General features: G+C 42.1%; 1 long non-coding RNA gene across 1 annotated transcript; it reads left to right on the plus strand.

Moving 5' to 3' along the window:
• The first annotated feature begins 1,140 nt into the window (after positions 1-1,140).
• On the plus strand, positions 1,141-5,473 carry LOC118227828. Its single transcript, XR_004765357.1, has 3 exons — positions 1,141-2,107; positions 4,383-4,506; positions 5,463-5,473. It is a non-coding gene; the product is annotated as an uncharacterized LOC118227828 (long non-coding RNA).
• Positions 5,474-5,752: the final 279 nt, after the last annotated feature.

A 5,752-nucleotide genomic window follows, 5' to 3' on the forward strand; every position in this document is an offset into this window, starting at 1 on the left:
AATGGATAGTCGTGAAAAGAGTAGAAGAAGACCCATTGTTTTGTCAGTCCAGGGGCTATATTGAGTTACGGCGTACACTCCCTAGAAACAGCCATTAGTCGAGTTTACAGAACAAACAGAGTGAAAATGGGCAGTAAAAATGGAGGAGGAGTGCCGGCAGTCCTCACTGGTATGAAAATAGCTGTTGGTCAGCTTGACACACAGGCGGGGCTTAAGGTAATTGCGGACGTTATCTGTTCTTAATTTGATTTTACAACTACCGCATGTATGTAGGTTGAAACCCTCACCTGCCTCATTATTTTCCTCTGCGTTGAGTTAAAATTGTTGTGTGTGTTTTCAATGATAGCTTTTTTTTTTAGCCCTGAAGTCACTAGCTGATTCATTGCCATGATTCCCTGTAATGGACCTAGCTAGCAGAAAAGCAGATCATTGGAACCAGTGCAAAATTGGGGTCTTTATTTACCCACCAAAAAAATGAAATCAATTACATACATAAACCAAAACCCTGGGGGAAAAGTACTGAAGTTATATACAAAATTTACAAAGAGAAGTGATCTTAACCACAAACTCAGACTGAGGGTAAATTAACAGAACAGAGTTTAAAGAACACATATAATCGCTGAACCAACGGACAAAACAGAGGAGGACATTTATAGAAGTCAAGCAAGACTAAAAACAAAATACAGGGGGCATGTTAATATTAAATTTAAAATTGCCTTTCACAATTAGCATCATTGTTCTCAGTTACATCACTTCAGTTATTTTACGTGCAATTTATGTATACAAAAATCAAACAAATAATTAACATTAGAAATAGGTCCCGAAAATTCTGACTAACATTCGCAATTCCCCCCGCACTTTCCAAGGAGTTTGTCTCATCCAATCCCCCCTCTCCGTGGACTTAGTACTTTCCCTTCCATCAGTTCGCCCCATCGAGATAGAGAAGAACTCCCACCATAGAGCGTATACGGGAACTGGAGAGAGTGAGAGTTCAATGTGTGCTCCCCATAGGTTTTTGTTGGCGTCGCTGTCACTACATATTATACGCTCCTTAATATCCGCCTTTGCTGGAGGAACGAGGAAGTTAGGCGGCTCGGGAGCAAGCTGGGCAGACCGGTAAGGAAAAAAAATTAAAAAAAACAAACAAAAATATAAACGAATGGTCATGGTAAAAAGTAAAGTAAAAAACGAGTAAACATACACACGTACACGTACACAACGTCAACTAAGATGCGTGCACTCAACCTAGAGAAAAATGATGTCATAATGCTAATAAAAGCATGCGTATGTCAAACGAAACAAACTGTGTGTCGTGTCCTTATGTGGCAGTTACGTATGTGCGTCAATGAGTGTTACCTGCGCGCGGCCGAAGTAATTCATATAGGAAATAACAGGAAAGGTGCGTAGGTCCGAGTGTAGTGCGGGCTACCACGAATGTGCGCCGGTCATCGACGCGGCCGTCACATTCCCCTTATAAACGCAGAAAAATGTTGAGTGGCTTAAGTTTTACCTTAAATAAATGAAACGTTCCAAAGACAATGCACACCGTGCGTAAATAAAACTATTTTTCTAGCATGAAATTACCATTGCACTGAAACTCCCATGGTGTACTTTTGGCGTATGGGCTGTTTAGTCCCTCATTCAGACACAAAACTCTTCATAAGCTGTAAAGCAGCAAGGCGAGACAACATTCAAGTATTTATATGCTCACTAACTCCAAAACGTCCCTTACCCAGTCGCATGCCCCCACACACTGGCACCCACACACACTACCTCCCTCACACACTACCTCACCCATCTTTACACATACACGTACACACACAGACAGACACACACGCACCATATCGTGTCAGCCTCATTAAATCACACTCATAAAGACTAGTTAAGTCAACTGCAGCATTTTCAGCAAATAATTCAGCCTGAGATCGTGGCAGAAACATGATGAATTTCCTGTGAGGGATAGACACACCCACTTGTAAATAAATAGCCAACCAGCTGTTCTAAAAGTTCCTGTCGTAGGGAACAGCGAACACAGCCACCGTAACTCTTGAGAACAGAACTGCACATGAGAATGAAATTTGTCGCACGTTCAGGCATTCAAATGAAGGTAAATATGAGTTCCCTGTCTCGATTCAGCCTGAATGACGGTAGGCTAGCTCACTGTATGTAAGGGACGTGCTTTAATTATCCTCTTTGATCAAATACTCTCTGTGATTTAGCTGGTACACATCACCATGGAAACTGCCTCAAAACACAAAGCAGTTATCCAGCAAACTCAGTTAGCTGGATAACTGCACTGACTGTTCTTTTTACTTCAGTTTATATTCTAGGTTTCTGGAGGGTTCCTGGTTTTACTCCAGCTAACTCAGTAGTCCTGCCTTGTGAAACAGCTCGTTGGTCTTTGAAACTTATGAGACTCTGGAACTTCTGAGCTACGAGGTTAATGTCTCTGATCAAAGCTGAGAGTATTCAGTTACTCCGATATTCCACCATTACATCACAGATCAATAACTTGTATCAGTCTTGAATTAGCTTTATTATTTTTCATTAAAGGAATAATTATCACTGCTTCATCAAGGCTGATAAGAAAGAATATATATTCTTTCATATCAGCCTTGATGTATGAGTGAAAATATCTCGCTGATATTATTATTATTATTATGATGATGGCCTGAAAACGTGCATTATGCAAGTCTTCCTCCACTGCACACGCAGATCTGAGAATTCCCACTGCACTTCCAGAAAAAAGATTCATTATTTCAATATAAAATTTTCCACGCACACTTTCACATGCTCATTTTCACACTCACACACGCATATATTTGCTGAGAGCAGACAGATGTTCCACTTATCACCATGTAACTGCCTTACCTTACTGCCATACCTACAGTATGCATAATTATTGTTATAAATATGTACCTGCAAATCTGTCCTGCACCCAGGTTTGTTGTTGTTTTTTAACAGAATGAGTTTGGTGGAGGGGTATTCGATTTTGTGCAATCCAAATATTTTCTGTTTGTGCAAAGCTTCATCCTGTGCTTCATTCTGCTGGATCCAGAATAGATAAAACTGAGGGATGTCTTCAAAACAAGCTTCAATCTGAAGAAAAATTAGGCTAGCAGGAGAAACCCTTTGCTTCATCAGGGAGTGGGTGGCAGTGTAGTATAATGGGTAAGGAACTGATCTTGTAACGCAAAGGTCACAGGTTCGATTCCTGGGTAGGACACTGCCGTTGCACCCTTGAGCAAGGTGCTTAAGCTGCATTGATACAGTATATATCCAGCTGTATAAATGGATGCAATGTAAATGCTATGTGAAATGTTGTGTAAATGGATACCGGAGAGTGAATCTGCAAACGGTCTGCTCGTAGACAGATACTTTCACACTGATTAGAGGGAATACCCTCCTTCCTGTTGCTCTCTTGGCAATGTGTGTATAAAGAGGACATGGGTATTTATTACCATATGCATCTGTCAGTGTGTGTATAAAAAGGGGACGTGTATAGGAGTGTGTTTTTATAGGTTTTTGTGTGCATGTGCGTGTAGGTCTGCGTGTGTGCGTGCGTGAGTATGTATGTATGTGTGTACATATGTGTGTATGCGTATATGTGTGCGTATGCATGAGCATATCTGTGCCTGCATGTGTGTGGGTATTCCTGATATTTCCTTTCCTCCATACTTGAATTCTATGGTGCAAATGGTTGTATGGTTCCACTAAAGTGGAAATAAGCCATCCGGCTGAGCAGCAGGAGGCTCTGCCACCCCTCCTGCGCTCCCCCTTCCGCCCCTGTTCACTGACTCTCTTTTCATAGCCTACCTGTTCATGTCTTTGCAGGTGTCACGCACACCAGAAGCCACAATTATGGATTTATCTTTAACTAATTTAACTTTTTTTCCCAAACTTCATTTTTTTTTTTTTAAATCAAGGAATTTAATTAATTTGTTAATTCCTTTGTGCACTTTGTGCTGAAGGTTTTTTTTTTTTTGCTGTTAAAAAAAAAAAGCTGTCATATTCATAAGTGTCTTCTTGAAGGCCCCGCTTCATTTCGCTCCATAGATCTGCGCGCGGAGCCCTGACAGTCTCGCGGCCTCGCCAAAGCAGTATTATTGATTTATTTAAACGTGTAAATTGAATTCTCTGGTACTGCGCCATTCGAGCGTCCTCGCGCGGCGCAGAAACGCACGCCTCTGACTTTACCGTGTTCCTTCCCCGATGGTCCCGCTGTCGTCGATAACGTGGCCTGAAAAAAAAAAAAAAAAAAAGCCATCCCAATTCCACCCGTCAGATAAAATCGATACCGGGCCAAAATGTCACCGCGCAATATGGAGACGTCCGCGGCTGACGGTTTTCTCACGCTGCTTGTCCTCTTCCCTGCCGAACAGGACTGGAGTTCGATGGAGCTGCCGTTCACGAATCTGGAGATCGCCTTCATTCTGATAGCCTTCGTAGTGTTCTCCCTGTTCAGCTTGGCTTCGGTCTACAGTGAACCAAACGCAAAAAAAGAAGGTACAAAATGCTCGTTTTTTTTTAACTCTCTTTGTAATTCTGCAAGAAATGCCTACCTTCAAAGTAATAATTCAATTTCTGGCTATACATGCCTTTTGGTAATTATAAACAGAACAGGTCCAGAGGTCAAAGATTTAAGTTATGAAGCTTGTATTTCATTGCAATTACAATAGCAAACAAAAAAGAAATGCACAACAGTCAAGGGTTCTGGTGGTTCTGTAATATGATTTGGATGCACTCGTATCCTTATAAGGTAAGGTCAAAAACAGGCGTTACATTATGGTACAGTATTGAGTCATTATCTTCACCCCATGTTAAACCATGTCTTCCTTGCCGGGGGGAGAGGGTCGGTGGGGTTCTTTCGACATGGAAGTGCCCCCCGTCAGTTCAACATAAGTAGTGTGCCCCTGTGGTTTTAGGCGCATGCCACATGTCATCGCCTTCCCAGTCACCAGATATTAACCCAATCAAGAAATCATGGAACATTCTGGAACAATGCCTCAGACAGTGCTTTCCACTTCCAACAGCCCAGTGAATAAGTTTCTGGTGAAAAGGGTGGTGCAGGTTTTCTGTCCGACTTGGACGTAGCCATGCTACAACCGGAGCTACACTGGGAGTAAACCGTTTATGTCAAAAAAACATCTCTCAGCCTGGATTGCCCCCCCGTAGACATTTAGCTGAGGTGGAGAGTGAGAGAACAATTTTTTTTAGCCAATTAAACCAGGGGATGATTAGGAGATTGGGAGTCAGGTTGCAAATTTAGCCCGGACACCGCGGAACCCCCTTACTCTTTGCAATGAGTGTCATGGGATATTTAATGACCACAGGGAGTCAAGGCCTCGGTCTAACATCTGAAAGACAGCATCTCCTACAGCACAGTGTCCCCTTTTAACCAGAAGGTTCTGTGTTCTAATTTAATATGAGGTGTGTTTTTTTTTTTTTGTTTTTTTTTACAGAGGAAAGCCCCTATGAAGAATGCTTTAAGATGAAGAGTGTGAGGAAGACGAAGCAGAAAGCCATTCCCAGTGTTTCCTCTGTGAAGGAAGCACAGTAGGACACAGTATCTCAGGAACAGGGGAACAGGCACTGCAATCAAAGTGCTCTTCCTGTTTTATGTGTTTTTTTTTCCGTGCCAGTGTTTACGCCTAGATCTTGGCTTTGAAAGTGATGATTGTCGGATTACAAAACCCTCCACACAATGGTGCCACTGCTGAGAAGTAATTACGCTCTGCTCTGAAAAACAGAC

The sequence above is a fragment of the Anguilla anguilla genome, chromosome 5 (assembly GCF_013347855.1).
Source record: "Anguilla anguilla isolate fAngAng1 chromosome 5, fAngAng1.pri, whole genome shotgun sequence".
Taxonomy (NCBI): Eukaryota; Metazoa; Chordata; class Actinopteri; order Anguilliformes; family Anguillidae; genus Anguilla; species Anguilla anguilla.